A 15,954-nucleotide genomic window follows, 5' to 3' on the forward strand; every position below is an offset into this window, starting at 1 on the left:
TCCACATCAGGTATGAGGATACCTTCTTTCTCTAGTAGAGAATGAAGCATCGGACGTCACAAGGGGTTCTTCTGATCAGAGGATTAGAAAGCATCCTCCCCACTCCCCCTTGCCGCCCCAGGAACAGAGGAATTCTGGCAAAGGAGAGCCTCCGTGGAAGCCAGGGACAGACGTGTTCATTCTGGGCCCCACTGTCACAACCTACAAGGAATTCCATCTCGATCCAGAAATTTGGCAAGACATGAGCTGAGGATAAGCTCAGGATAAGCTCATGAGGATAAGCTCAGGTGGATGTGGAAGCAGTGTAAGAGTATTTGCATGGCCCTGCCTTGTGGCGTGAGCAGGGGGCATAATCCATTTCTGAATACCCTCTACTAATTAGAAGAAATGCTCCTGACAAGTCCAGTGTTTCAAACTAAGGGGTGTCTCCAGGGTAGCCTTTTCGTGGTCATGGCTGCTTCCACTGTGGAAGGTCACAGAAAATGGCTCTTGGAGCAGTGGGGTGGTTCCTCCCCTGCGTCTCCCTTTGTGGGCTGCCTCCAGGCTCCATTCCATTGCTAGTTCTAGACGAGTAGACGTGGCTATCAGTATTGCTGCCCCCACCCGGCTCTCCAGCAGCTGCTGTCTGTCTTAACTGGAAGTGCGACACTTGAAAGTTCAGCGTTACCTTAATTCCCGTGGTGAGGCTTCTCCCCGTTGTCCCTCACCAAACAGAGAAGGTGGAGTCAAAAGATCCACGCGTTCATCCTGCGTGGCTTGTGCCTCCCTGGTGAGGAACCACAAGATAAAGGAGATCTCCTCCTCTGTGTCCAGAGAATTTGTAATTGCTGCTTGGGAGAATCTGTCCCCCAGGCCTCTCAACAGGAAGAGTTGCTTTCAGGACCCGGCACGCGTGGCCCTTGTTCCCTGTCATGACGCCTCCTAGATAGATGTACCTCCCTATGGCTGTGGGGATGACAGGTGGCAGGACTTGGTCCTCCACAGGGAGTCTCTTGCCTGCTTTTCCTGGCTCGACCATTCCTTCGGATTAGACTGACCTTTGCTCTATCTATGGAAGAGGGAGAGAACAGGAGGGAAAGGTTGCAGCAGGAAGACACACACACACACACCGCCTGCCCAAATGTGGCGCAGGAGACTCAATTGACAGCTTCCCCCCCTCCCCCAAACAGGACATTTGGCTGTCTGGTGGATGGTGGGCGGTGCTGGTGGTGCACTCCTCCTCTGCTCCCCTGCCCAGTCACCTGGACCCTGTTGTCCAGCATCAGCACAGAAAAGGCCCCTCTGTGCCTCGGAATACCCCAAGCAAAAGCAGAAGGCCTTCCGGCTGAGTCGCCCGATACCCGAGGAACAAAGGGCCTTGCGCCTAAGGGCAGGTGCCTGGTGAGCGCCCCCCGCCTCCAGTCATGAGGGGTGGAGCACAGGGCAGCAACCACAGCTACTGCAGGCTGGGGGGGTGGTTCACCAGCAAGCCTGGGCCGTGAGGCCCTCCTGTACAGGGCCGTGACCTTCATTCCACCAGTCATCAGTGCTGATTCTGTGAACTCGGGCGGCAGGAAGGGTTGTGTCAGTGCCTGGCTCTTGTGGCCCCTTTCTTACCCACCCAGAGAAGCAGCAGTCAGGAAGCAATTTTCCCCCAGGCCCGGGATCCTGGAGGTTTTTGCCTTCCTCTGGGCACAGAGCAGGGGTCACTGGGAAAATGGGGGAGGGGGGAAGTAGTTGTGAATTTCCTGCATTGTGCAGAGGGTTGGACTAGATGACCCTGGTGGTCCCTTCCAACTCTATGATTATTATCCCCTCCATCTCCCTGGAGACTGCTGGCATTTTGCTCCTGCATTCAGCTTGCAGACTCCCCCAAATGTTCTCCTGAGGAGAGTGAGAAAGAGTAGCACCCCCGGCATGCCCTTTCCACTCCCCGGGGAGGGGGCTTGTGTGAGGTGGCATTCTTGGCATGCAGAGGTGTCCCTAATCTCCAGCTGCCTGCCCTGAGCTCAGAGCCAGAAATAGCCCCCAGGGGCTGAGCTGACAGGCGAGCGAGCGGCTGCCCCTGCTGTAGGGGAAGGGCCAGGCCCACACCTGTTCCTGGCCCGTCATGCATAGGGGGATTAGAGGGAGCAGGAGCAGAAGAGGGGGCCCCTGCCCCCCTGGAGCTGCTCTGCTGGGGCCCCAGGCCCTGAGGAGGACGAGCAGCCCCCACAATGCCAAGGGGATGCAGTCTGGAGCTGCTCAGAGCGTTGCAGAAGGGATGAGACGCCTTCTTCGTGGGAGCAGCGGGGCTCTTAGAGGGATGCTCTGCAGGGGTCCCTGTTGGGTCTGGCACTGACCAGCCTCTCACTCAAGGCCTGAGCGGGGCAGGCAGTGCCAATAACACGTTTACAGATGGCACCAATGTGAAAGGGACTGCGGATTCTCTGGGGGACACAATAACTCTTTAGCATGTCGTCTCAGGCTGGGCAGATGGCATCAGAATGAAATTCAGCCAGGCAAAGGAAACATCCTCATGAGGAAGAAGTTGGGCTGACCAGCTGGCTCATCGGTAGCAGCTCTGTGGAAGGCCAGGCTGGGGGATCCGGAGCAGCCAGCCTCTGCCGCCTGCTGGCCACTACCGCTCTGACTCGCCAACCTCTTTGCCTTGAATAGACGTTGCTTCCATTGTGCAGTTTGGAAAGGGGAGCCTCTTGAAGCCGGCTGGGTGTGCGAGACAGAAATCTAAAAACAAACCCGCGGGGTTATCGAGTGGCAAGGGGAGCGGTGGGAGGGGTTCAAAGCGTGGCATCTTTCCCTGTGACAGAGTTAGCAGGTACTAGTTAACTAGGGTTGCTTTGGCTCTTGTTGGCTGTATGATTTTGGCTGTATTAGGAGGGCAAGGGCGCTTTCAGTTTAACGCAGGGCTGATTCACAGATTACAATGTCCACAGGGTGGACATGTGGGCTGCCGACAGCTGTGCCTCTGGAGGTACGTCCTGGGACCTTGATTCCCAGGCGTGCATGCGGCCAATTCGGATCAGGACCGCTGCATGTGGGAAGAGGGATTAAGCCTCCCCACCCCAAGTCATTTTCCAGACCTGAAATTGCTATTTCCCCATTGGGGAAACTTATGGGTAGCCCTAAGTGCCTGCAGGTTCCCCCAGTGGGGCAAATGGTGTCTCCTTCAGGTGTTTCAGGTCATGAGAAGAGCCAAGTGGGGCAGCAGAAGCCCTCCCTCCTGGAGCCCCGTAGTTCTAATCTGTATCCCCAGTGTGGAACTCCGGCGGCCTGTAATTCTTCAAGATGCAACATGGGGAAAAACAGCATTACTTTTGTTCTAAGATCGTTTTCAGAGGGTAGCCATGTTGGTCTGCAGTGGAACAGCCAGATTGATTCTAAGAGTTGGGGTTCTCTCCCATTGTCAAGAGGGAGTCCCTCATGTCCTGAGGATGTATAACCCCCCTAACCCCCCCCCCGAGTTCAGTTCTGATCTTCCTGCCTCAAAAGGAAGAAGAAACACTCTAGACTTTGGCTTGGCCAGTCTGTCCCTTCAGGTGTGACATTCCAGCAGGGTGTGGGATGTTAGACTTGTTCTTACTTCTGCCAGAGCCATTTGCATAACTAACCAGCGAAGTTTTTGGTGCCTGGGGCTTGGTGATTCAGCCCTGTTGGCACCATTACTTTTTGGTCAGCGGGAGCTGGCAGCTGGGCTCCCAACTCACAGGCACGGTGCAGTTCCCACCATCAGTTTCTAGGGTGTGTGTGGGGGGGGGGGCATTTCTCCACACAGCCAGTCACAGGGTGGGCCACGTTGGGCTGTGCGCCAACAGAGTTTGCACCATTTTCTTTGTTGCCTTTCTCCTGCTTTTCATCCTTGGCTGGTATGAAAAGAACACCTCTATGCCAAATTGACACAATCACAAAAATCAGCATAGGAAGCCAAAATATAATGAAATCTCCTATTTCTAACAGTATTTTACAAATACAACAAAGAAAATAATGATGGCCCCATAATGCACAACTTGCTAATACAATTTAAAGTCCAAACAGCTCAAGGGATCCACCCCGATCAGTCTTGGGTCCCAATCCAGACTTGCTGCTTCACAAGGCAATCTCCTGTATAGACAGTCTTCTGGAAACATGTGCCGTTTCGTCATCCAACATCTTCAGTATAACGTAGAATCTGCCATACAAGAGCTCATCACATAAATATATAAATGATGCATGTCAAAGCAGCTATCAGCTTGCTGATCACCAAATGTACACTGACACACATGGCCCTGGAGTGCTGGAATGTACAATGACTGTGGGGGGGGAGGGGGGCACGTGGCCCCGGAGTCCTGGCCCCAGCTCCTCGTACAGGGCTTGGGTGGCAGAACCACTCCATGCAGGGGCCAGCAGGGAGCTCCAGGGTGCTGACGCGGTCTCTGTAGCACTCGACAGGGCACCGCCTGCGATGTTGCTGGACCACCCAGACATACAGCAAGGACAGCAGGTGGATCAGCCCGATCCCTGGCAGGGGAGGCAAAAATAAGGGCAACTGTTCTGGTGTGGCCTGTCTGGTGGCTGCAGGGAGGGGGAGCTGGTTAGAGGCACAGATTGCGTGGGGGGGGGCACAGCCAGCACCCCCATAGCCCAGGCCCTGTTGCCCACCCCCATCCCGGGGGGTGGTCTCCGTGCCCCCAAAGCACCCAGCTTCTTCCTCCATCCATCCATCCATCTTGTGACCAGCAGGCAGCAGGGTTGCATTCCATGGGCCAGTGGTCCCTGCCCAGTGGCATGTTAGCTTGGCCTCGCCAGGCCAGGCGTGTGTTCATGGCCACTGTCAGCCTGACTGGGCCTGTCTGCACAGGTGGTGGAGCATGCCAGTCCGGCCTCACTACCACCAAGGGCCACTCTGCGTCTGCAGGCTACCGTGCCTTCTGGTGCAGGGCAGTGGAGTGGGTCACTGCCCTGGGCCGCATGGCATGAATGGAGCCGCCCACCCTGCAGCTGTGGAATGTCTCCTCAAGGCCAGCAGGGAGGCACCTGCCCTCTCTCACTGCCCAGGCCGTGCAGCATGTGGAGATCCAGCCCATGGGGGTGGGTGGCTGAGGCATCGAGGGTTTGACCAGTGGGTATGTGTGAACTCACAGCAGCAGTGCTCCCCGGGGGGGGGGGTAGCAGGGGCTGCCCCCCCTTGCCACCAAGGTGTCTCCTGCCTTCCCCCTGCAGGCCAAGCATTCAGTGGGAGGGCGGTGTGTGGGCGCTGGCCAGCAAGGGGGCTGGGTCACACACCAGCCCAAGGACAATGGGAGGGCCTGGAGGGTGAGCAAATGGCTGCCCCCCCCTTCATCAGGCCCCTACCGGGCCATGCCCCTCCCCATACTTTTTCAGCTTTATTCTAATTTTTGATAATGACAATTTCTGGTGTGTATCACAGTCACTAGCCACCAAGATCAGGTTAATTCATGCCATCGTATTCCCTATTACTATGTAAGGGTGTGAAAGCTGGACAATGAAGAAAGCTAATGGGAAGAAAGTAGATTCTTTTGAAATGTGATGTTGGAGGAGAGTGTTACGGATACCCTGGACCGCCAAAAAAAATCAGTGGGTTATATATCAAATCAAGCCTGAACTGACCCTAGAAGCTAAAATGACTCAACTGAGGCGGTTGTACTTTGGTCACATTATGAGACAACAAGAGTCACTGGATAAGACAGTCATGCTAGGAAAAGTTGAAGGCAGCAGGAAAAGAGGAAGACCCAGTATGAGATGGATGGGCTCAATAAAGGAAGCCACAGTCCTCAATTTGCAAGACCTGAGCAAGGCTGTCAAGGACAGGACATTTTGGAGGACACTGATTCATAGGGTCGCCATGAGTCGGAAGAGATTTGACGGCACTTAACACACACACGAGACACACCCCAGTCAGCTCCTGGTCTTGTTTTGGAAGAGAATAGACCTTCTCTACTGCTTCTGATTATGAATGCCCCTAGCCCAAATTTTCCAACCATCTTTGATTCTGCTTTGCTTCCCACTTTTGCATTCCAGTCACCTATGATTACTGACACATCTGGCTTAGGCAGGCTATACATGAAGCAAATGAAGAGCCCCTCTCTAGCTCCTTGCTCCGGTGCAGATTGTGTCCCTGTTGGCCCAGCACCCGGGGCCTGGGCTCTGGCTCCACCTTCCCCCTCTGAGCTGGCCCTCCATCTTGCTCACTCATGGCTGCTGTGCGGGTCAGAATGGCCATAGGGAGTGGTGCAATCCTAGGCTTTCCTAGTGTGGCTTCTCTGCTCCAGTTCCCCCAGGGCGCAGGAGCAGGGGCCCCTGGCAGATTCTGGCCTGGCAGGCATGCGAGCTAGCCAGAACATCTCTAGGCCCCTGCTTGGACTGCCAGGGGTCGGTGCTTCCCCACCCCCCCCAGGCACACGGGTGGTTGGTGGCTCCCTGGCTTGGGAAAGGCTCTCTCAGTACTCTGGCAGGGTTGGTGCTGGGGTGCTTGCCTAGTGGCAGGCCTGCCTATGACCTTTGAGGAAAGAGGCAGGAAGGGCTGCCCTGCTTGGGGCGGGGGGGACCGCTCAGGAGCCAGGTGTGGCCTTTCTCTGCCCCATGCAACAATCCAACTGCCTGCCTTGCAGAGCAGAAGCTCTTGGGCTCCACCCTCCCAAAAGTTAAACATGTGCCGGGTGAGACAAGATCTCCTTCCTCATCTAAAAGGGGGGGGCGCGTTATGACTGGAGACCTGAGGCAGAAGACTCAGCAGGACTCAGAGCAGACCGGAGTCACCAACCCTTCGATTCCAGCTGTTGGTCGCCTGGGCTGCTGAGAGGTCCTGGCATGGGCCAAGCGCTCCACCGCCAGAGTCCCCCACCATCAGCCTCTTGCTCCATTGTGTGACGAAGGCTCATGCCGCAGATGAGATCTCTGTGCCCGGGCTGGGGCACAAATGCCCCTGGATCTGTGCCATGGTGTGTGTGTGTTAAGTGCCGTCAAGTCGCTTCCGACTCATGGCGACCCTATGAATGAAAGTCCTCCAAAATGTCCTATCTTTGACAGCCTTGCTCAGATCTTGCAAATTGAAGGCTGTGGCTTCCTTTATTGAGTCAATCCATCTCTTGTTGGGTCTTCCTCTTTTCCTGCTGCCCTCAACTTTTCCTAGCATGACTGTCTTCTCCAGTGACTCTTGTCGTCTCATGACGTGACCAAAATACGACAGCCTCAGTTTAGTCATTTTAGCTTCTAGGGTCAGTTCAGGCTTGATTTGATCTATAACCCACTGATTTGTTTTTTTGGCAGTCCACGGAATCCGCAACACTTTCCTCCAACACCACATTTCAAAGGAATCTATTTTCTTCCTATCAGCTTTCTTCATTGTCCAGCTTTCACACCCATACATAGTAATAGGGAATACTGGTGCCATGGTGGGCACCAGTAAAATTCCACCTTCCATTGTGGCTGTTGTGTGTGTGTGGGGGGGGGGAGTCATTTTTCCATTGACTTCAGTGGGGATATTTAAAGTTCTGCTGGCGCACAGTTTAGGCACTGGGGGTGGGACTGACCCAGAGGCACCACAAGAGGAGTCCAATGGAATTCTCTGCCATTCATGCCCAAACTCTGCCAAGTGTCCCCCCTGCCCCCACCACCCTCATCATTGCAAGGAGCTTACTGTTCTGCCTGGGTAGCATTGGGGGTGGGGGCGGTTATGAACAATCCTATCCTGCCCTATCCGGGACATGATCACTTGGTAAGTTTCCGTATGCTGTCGATGGAGCCTGGGACACAAAGGTCACCTTAATGCTCTGCTCTTCTTTGCTCAGCACATGCCAGCCATTAGTGGGGTGGCAACGTCATAGCCAAAGGCCACCTTTGCCTGTGGCTGTGAAGACCATGTGTGCTTCACCTGTTGCATGGCCACAGGGGAAGAGGAGAGCTGCCAGCTTCTAGCCACAGCTCAAGCCCACCTGAGCTAGAGGTCAAGCATGGGGGACTTTCTTCAGTGAGGCAGGGGTCCCCTCCCCCCTTTCTGCCTGGCCGGAGTGCCCCGTCAGCCCCAGGGACGGGAACCCGGGTGGCACAGGCCCAGCCTGGATCGGGGCCAGAATCCCAGGGGGATGCCTCCGCCTCTCCTTTCCCACCAGCTGTCTTCTAACTATCTGGCTCAGAGAATCCTCCAAGTAGGCAATTACCCAGAATCACACACACACAAAAAAAAACACAAAATCACACAAGGCTGGAAGAGACCACAAGGGCCGTCCAGTCCAACTCCCTGCCATGCAGGATCCCACAATCAAAGCGCTCCCGACAGATGGCCATCCAACCTCTGCTTAAAGACCTCAAAAGACTGGGACACCCCCACCCCCCACCCCAAGGCAGCACATTCCTTGCTGGTCCAGGCCAATGCCCTCTGCTTACTCCAGAGCAAGAGAACGGAGGGGGCTCCTTGCCTCTGCCCCCTTCCCCACCCTTTGGGCTTAGGGCCAAGGGCCACCCTTCACATAATGAAGCAGGGAGGGGTAAAGTGGGGGAGCCCCCCCCCCAAGAATAGCCCCCTGTCAGGCCTGCTCGCTATATCTGAGATGGTTTCGTTTCTCATAGACTCTTGTTCAAGGACTGTTTATCTAACCACTCGCATTCCTATTCCCTTTGAAGCTAGTAGGCGCCCGTGGGAGCCTTGGTGTTTCTAGACTATTTGGAGTTATGTCCTGAGACTGTATTGCTGCTGCTTTTCTGGTTTCCCATATAATCAAATGCTTGCCATTTCCCCTTCATTCCTGCCTTTGGGATTCTAAGCTCTGCTTTACTATGTTACCAGTAAACCTACTCTTTTGACTACTAAGTCTCCTGGTGTGGTTTTTTGGATTTCTATGGACCAAGTGCTTACATTAAGGCAGGAATGACCCTCTTTCACCTGTCAGGCTAGAGCCCCGGAGGGTTCGCCTGCCACTCGGATTGGAGCTAGGACAGTGCTCTCCGAGTTGTCTATCCGTGGCTGGAGCCCCGTGCGGTTCGCCCGGGTGGTGGATTCCTGCCTGGAGCCCTGGAAGGCTTCCATCCTTGGTTCCTTCCTTTGGGAATCGCAGACGACGACCCCGATCTAGTACGGGACGTTTTGGCTGAGATACATCATACTGATGCTGAGGTTAACCACCTGACTGGACTTGTTCGGGCTCAGTGGCGTTCTCTGGCCGCGATAGTTCCCTGGACTTCTGAAGTCGCGGATACCCGTGCATGCCAAGACCTCCACACCCTGGACTGGTTGGTGGAGGATGCTCGCTTGGCAACAGAGGATTTACAGTTGTTGACTAGCCCGTTGGCGGGACTAACTTCCAGTGACTCGCAGTCGGATCGAGCAGGGGTCCCGATCCGTCCTGCTACGTTTCCAGGCATGGCGACCCCGACCATGCCAGCCCCCCAGCTCTGCCAAGCGGAGGCAAGAGCGGTAGCAACACGGGTGGCTGCGATTTTTCAGGGCGAGACCTCGGCCACGATCTTGGTGGCTGAAATCATAAAGCATTTAACCCCCGACTTCGGTGCTGATGCCGCGACCTTGGCGGTCCAGATCCAGCCGCTGTTGGATCTGACCGACCCCTCTGAACTTATCTTAGTTTTGGAACAGGAGGCTCTCCCACTAGTGACCACAGCCCTCGCTGCCAAACTTGAGGCCGATCAAGCTTTGGCTGAACGCAAAAGGGCTGAAGATCAGGTGCGGGCAGCAGCGGATGCCGCGGCCAAGGCCCGGGCCGAACACGAAAGTCGTTTTCCCCGACTTTCGTTCCGTTGCGCAGCGTTCAACGCGCCCGCAGGTTCGCTGGGACTTTGCCCGACGTGCCGGATGATTCCGACGAGGAGGACCTATACAGTGGGGGGTCACTCTGGGCTGCTAATTTACGGGTCAGCCAATCCCGCTGCGCTGGCGGTACCGGTGATGATGTGTTTTTGTTGCGGTCCCAAAACCTGGATCTTATGGAACAGGTGGCGCGCTTACAGGACCAACTGGCTCTCATACTTCGAGACAACGACCAGTTACAACGGGCCCAAACCGCGCCCGTTGCCCCGGCTCCTGTAACGCTGCAGCTACCACTGCAGCAACCGCCGCAGCAGCCAGCCGCGCCAGTGGTTCCTCCTGGCGGAGGACCCGCCGCTCCCGGTGGGGGGCCCGTCACTCCCGGTGGGGGCCCCGTTGCTCCTGGTGGGGGCCCTGTTGCTCCTGTTGCTCCTGACGGAGGCCCCGTGCCTGTCGCACCTGCTTTACTGTTGCTACCGGGTGCACCAGGGTTACCGGGGGCGCCAATTCCTGGACAACCACCTGCACCCCCAATGCCATGGAGGCAACCCAAGTTGAAGATTACCTATGACGGTTCAGTTGAAACTCTCCCCCGTTTTCTCCATCATGTGGATAGTTATATGAGGGAGCAAAGACATTTTTTCCCTACCAAAGATAGCCGCGTCCGTTTCGTTGCCTCCCTGTTAACGGAGAAAGCGGCCGACTGGATGATCCTTCAGTTCAATACGCGGTCCCGCTCCATTCGCTCCCTCAACAACTTTATGTTTGCCTTGAGGAGGCGCTTTGAGGACCCCTTCGTGGGAGAGAGAGCCAAAGCGGAACTTTTGCAACTCAGGCAAGGCTCCTCTCCAGTTCGGGAATTCGCAGATGAATTCCAATGACTCGCGAGTAAAGTAGTGGATTGGCCTGAAGCTACCCTTATCCACTACTTCCGAAAAGCTTTGCACCCGGACATTTTGAACTGGTCTTATATGCGAGCCGACCCAGATACCCTTGAGGATTGGATTTTACTGGCCGAGGAAGTAGAAAGCCGCCGGCGATTCGTGTCCCTAGTCCGGAGTCGGACCAAAGAGAAGGGCAGTCAGAAACCTCCCCCCAAACCGTCAACTGCCAATCCACGGAGACCAACCCGACTCCCTCTGGATCGCGAGTCCTGATTCCAGAAGGGAGCCTGTCTCGTTTGCGGTGTTATGGGCCACTTTGCAGCGGCTTGCCCTCAACGTCCAGAACTCGCTCGACCCGATGTACCGCCTCGAGCTCGGGGACGACCTCAATGCAGAGGCACTGCGGCCACCCGCAGCGCAGTGCCGGGATGAGCCACACCCTCTGCACTTCATGCCGGGGAACCGTCTAGTCTCCCTGCACCTATCGACCCCGTAGGGTCCCGGATTACAAGTGCCCCATTGGGGGACAGCTCTCCTTCTTCTGACGAAGACCGTCATTGGAATCCCCCAGCCCTGAATCTGGAATCCCCTCTCGACCTGTCAAAAAACGGATACGGTCTGTGGTGAGTGGAGTGTCCCCACAGACCCCAACAGATGTTCCTGCAACGCCCAAGGCTCCGGTCATGGTGAGTGAAGTCAAAAATACTGTATATGTGGACGTGGTGTTACAACACTATAGAAGGGGCCCCAGTTACGGGTCAAGGCTCTCATAGATTCCGGCTGCGGACGCTCTTTAATCAATGAGGCCACCTTTGCAGCTCTTCAAGTCAAATACGAGAATCTACCGGCCCCCATCCAATTCGCCCAAATGGACGGTAGCCACTTTAAGGGGGGGCGGTTGACCATCGCACATGAGGAGTAGCAATGGGCATCGGTTCCCATTGGGAACAGATAGACTTTACCATAGCTCCTGTCCGATACGAAGTCATATTGGGTATCAACTGGCTCAAAGGGCACAGTCCCTCCATAGACTGGAAGGCTGACACAATTACGTTTTCCGACCCTGTTTGTGACCAGCATCGACGCGAGGTCGCACTCGTCCTTCCGCCCACCTCAGCCTTAACCTCCAATGCCCTACCGGCGACCCAAATACCCAATGTATACTGAGACTTTGGGGATGTTTTTGATGTTAAAGAATGCAATGCATTGCCCCCCCCCCCCGCGCAACGGACTGTGCGATTGTAGTGGTGGGAGACTGCAAACTGTCTAAAAGTAGAATTTACCCCATGAGTGTTTCCGAGCGCGCCGTACTGCGAGACTTTCTGGATAAAAATCTTGCTCGAGGGTTCATTCGGCCTTCCTCCGCTCCCAACTCAGCCCCCGCTTTCTTTGACCGAAAGAAAACGGGTGACTTGCGCTTGTGCATCGACTTTCGAAAACTCAACGCAGTCACCCAAACCAGTGCCTACCCCATCCCATTGATCTCGGACATCTTGGGACAGCTGAAGAAGGGGCGCATTTTTACCAAACTGGACTTGGTTGAAGCTTATTACCGGGTCCGGATTCGTGACAGAGACGAATCCCTTACAGCCTTCTCTAGCTGCTTCGGAATGTACAAATTTCTGGTGATGCCTTTTGGATTAAAAGGGGCCCCCGGGGTCTTCATGCAGCTCATTAACGAGGTCCTCCATGATTTATTATACCGAGGCGTGGTGGTTTATCTCGATGATATCCTTATTTACTCTAATTCCATGGATGAGCATGTTGCCCTAGTCAGGGAAGTGTTACAGCATCTCAGAGACAATCAACTCTACGCTAAAGTTTCTAAGTGTGAATTCCACCAGAAACAAGTAACCTTCTTGGTTTACATAGTTTCACACCAGGGGCTCACCATGGACCCTGCTAAGGTACAATCTGTGCTTGATTGGGCTCCTCCCTCCACCCGCAAGCAAGTACAGCAATTTCTCGGTTTTGCCAATTTCTACCGTGGTTTCATTCCCAACTTTGCTCAAGTGGCACTGCCGCTCACCGACCTCCTAAAGACTAAGGGTAAGGGGGTCTCTGCCACATTGCCCACCGCTAAGATTCACTGGACAAATCAGTGTCAAGCTGCCTTTACAATTCTCAAGCAGCTTTTCACTTCTGAACCCGTGCTAAAGCATCCTGATCCTGACCATATGTTCATAGTGCAAGTGGATGCGTCTGACGTAGCTGGGGGGGGGCTCTTTTGCAAAGGGGGCCAGACGGTCTTCTCCGCCCCTGTGCTTATTTTTCAAAGAAGTTTGCGCACTCCCAACTAAACTGGCCGATTTGGGAGAAGGAAGCTGCAGCCGTCCACCATGCTCTCACTACATGGAGGCAATTTCTGGAGGGTTCCAGGACCCCCTTTGAGGTCTGGACTGATCACAAAAATCTAGAGGCCCTCACGGGGGCCCACAAACTGTCCGCAAAACAACAGCGTTGGGCTGACTTCTTTGCTCAATTCCGTTTCGTGCTCAAGCATGTGCCTGGAAAGCAGAACGTACTGGCTGATGCCCTTTCCAGGCTTCCCCAATACCCGGTGAAAATCGACCGTCCAACGGTCTCCTTGTTCACCCCAGCGCAAAGGGAAACTCTACCAGTTTTGGCTGTACAAACTCGGTCCCAAACTCTGCCCCAGACCCAGACCCAAGCAGCGCATGGCAGGGCCTCTGTCAGGAGGGAAGTGACTCCCTCACCGGACCCACCTACACCTCCTGCGCCTAGTGCCGCAACTCAACCAGTCCTCCCCTCCGCCCCGCCGCCACTGCCAGCGAGCCCTGCTTCACCCCCCTCCGCCCTGGGGATGAACCTGCCTGACTCCTTCCTGGACTCCCTTCGTGCCCAATGCCTGGTTGAACATACGGCTCAGGCGCTGCCCCCATGCCTACTAGAACGAGGTGGTTGTTGGTACAAAGACTCGAAATTGTATGTGCCCAAAGTACTTCGGAAGGAAGTCCTGCAATTAGCCCACGGCGCCAAAACTGCGGGACACTTTGGGTTTTTGAAAACTCTCCACTTATTGCGCAGGCAGTTCTGGTGGGCGGGCATGCGCACCGACGTGGACTCCTTCATCCGCAGTTGTCCAGTCTGCGCCACTGTCAAGCGATCCCAAGGGAACCCCCCTGGACTATTGCAATCGTTGGAGATCCCTTCTAGACCCTGGGAAGCAATTGCTATGGATTTTATGACTGATCTCCCCCTCAGTGAGGGAAAAATGGTTTTATGGGTTATTACCGACTTGTTTTCTAAACAGGTGCATCTTGTCCCGTGTGCTGGTATTCCCTCCGCCCCAAAGTTGGCCCGCCTCTTTGTGTCACATGTCTTCCGACTACATTCGTTTCCGCGCAAAATTGTGAGCGACCGCGGAAGTAGTTATGTTGCCAAATTTTGGAAGGCTTTCCTTAAATTAGTCGGGGTGGAACAGGGTCTCTCTAGTGCTTTCCACCCCCAAACTGATGGACAAACTGAACTGGTCAATGCAGTTTTGGAATGTTATCTCCGTTGTTATATGAACTACCACCAGGACGATTGGGTTGGGTTGTTGCCTTTTGCTGCGTATGCTTATAACCATGCTGTACACCAATCCACAGGTTTCAGCCCATTTCAAACCGTGAATGGCCAGGACTTCGGCCCCATTGGCCATATCGACATTTCGGGGGAGGAGGGTGGTAAAGATGTGGCAGCTTGGGTGGACGCAATTCATACCACCTGGCCCTGGCTAGTAAAGAATCTGGAACTGGCTAAACGTAAATACAAAGCTCAAGCCAACAAGCACCGGTCTCCTAGTCAGGACTTTAAAGTGGGAGAGTTGGTCTACCTGTCAACAAAAAACCTCCGGTCCACCCGCCCGTGTAATAAACTCAGTGCCAAATACGTGGGTCCCTATCCCATTGCTCGAATCATTAACCCGGTAACCATGGAACTCTCTCTTCCGAAGACTCTGAGGCGCATCCATCCAGTTTTCCATGTAAGCCTCTTGAAACCTCATATTGCGTCCTCACAATGGCATCCCGAACCTCTTCCAGAGCAACCAGTGATGGTGGGTGGGGTGGAGCATTTCGAAATTGCTAAGATCCTGGACTCTCGTGTCCGTCATGGCTCTCTTCAGTACCTGGTTCATTGGAAACACTTCCCCCCTGCCTATGACGAATGGGTTCGATCACGAGATGTTTCCGCCCCATACCTAGAGCGTGCCTTTCACGATGCCTACCCCCACAAGCCATCCCCCTTGCAGGGTCGGGGGGGGGGCCTAAGGGGAACAGAATGTCAGGCCTGCTCGCTATATCTGAGATGGTTTCGTTTCTCACAGACTCTCGTTCAAGGACTGTTTATCTAACCGCTCGCATTCCTATTCCCTTTGAAGCTAGTAGGCGCCTGTGGGAGCCTTGGTGTTTCTAGACTGGAGTTATGTCCTGTGACTGTATTGCTGCTGCTTTTCTGGTTTCCCATATAATCAAATGCTTGCCATTTCCCCTCCATTCCTGCCTTTGGGTTTCTAAGCTCTGCTTGCCTATGTTACCAGTAAACCTACTCTTTTGACTACTAAGTCTCCTGGTGTGGTTTTTTGGATTTCTATGGACCAAGTACTTACACCCCCACAGGGACCTCGCCAGCCTTTGAGCAATAGTCCCTCCCCCATCTGTTCCAAATCCATCTCCAGCAAAGCCACAAGAGGGGCATTTGTCTCATCCACCTAGTTAGGTTATAATATAGATTTGGATATTTGGGAAAATTTATGGAAAAAGGAATTTAAGTTTACCATCTCAAATGAAATAAGAGAGAACCTGTATAAAATGTTCTATAGATGGCATATAACTCCAGTATTGTTAAGTAAAATGAAGAAAGAAGATGAAGCTTTATGTTGGAAATGCGGTACAGAAATAGGTACATATATGCATGTTTGGTGGTTTTGTAAAAAAATAAGGAGGTTTTGGAGATTAGTTTTGAATGAAACTAATAATTTGATTAAGGCAACACTTAAGAGAGACCCTGCCTTTTGCTTACTGGGTATTTCAAATAAAGATTTAGATAAAGGTGACAGAGTCATATGTCAATATAGTTTTGCTGCAGCAAGACTTATAATTGCAAAAAAATGGAAGCAAGCAAATAAACCTTCAATTAAAGAATGGAGAGAAAAACTATGGTTGTATATGCGGTTGGCCAAAATTACAGCTTCTTTACATGGTAAAGACATGGAGGAATTTAAATGTACTTGGTCAAAGGCTACCGCATATTGGGATAAAGTGGCAAAAATGGATTTTAAAAGTATAGTTAACGAACTATAGTATAATATGATTTTAAATATTATAATTATAA

The sequence above is a fragment of the Euleptes europaea genome, chromosome 4, assembly GCF_029931775.1.
Source record: "Euleptes europaea isolate rEulEur1 chromosome 4, rEulEur1.hap1, whole genome shotgun sequence".
Classification (NCBI taxonomy): Eukaryota; Metazoa; Chordata; class Lepidosauria; order Squamata; family Sphaerodactylidae; genus Euleptes; species Euleptes europaea.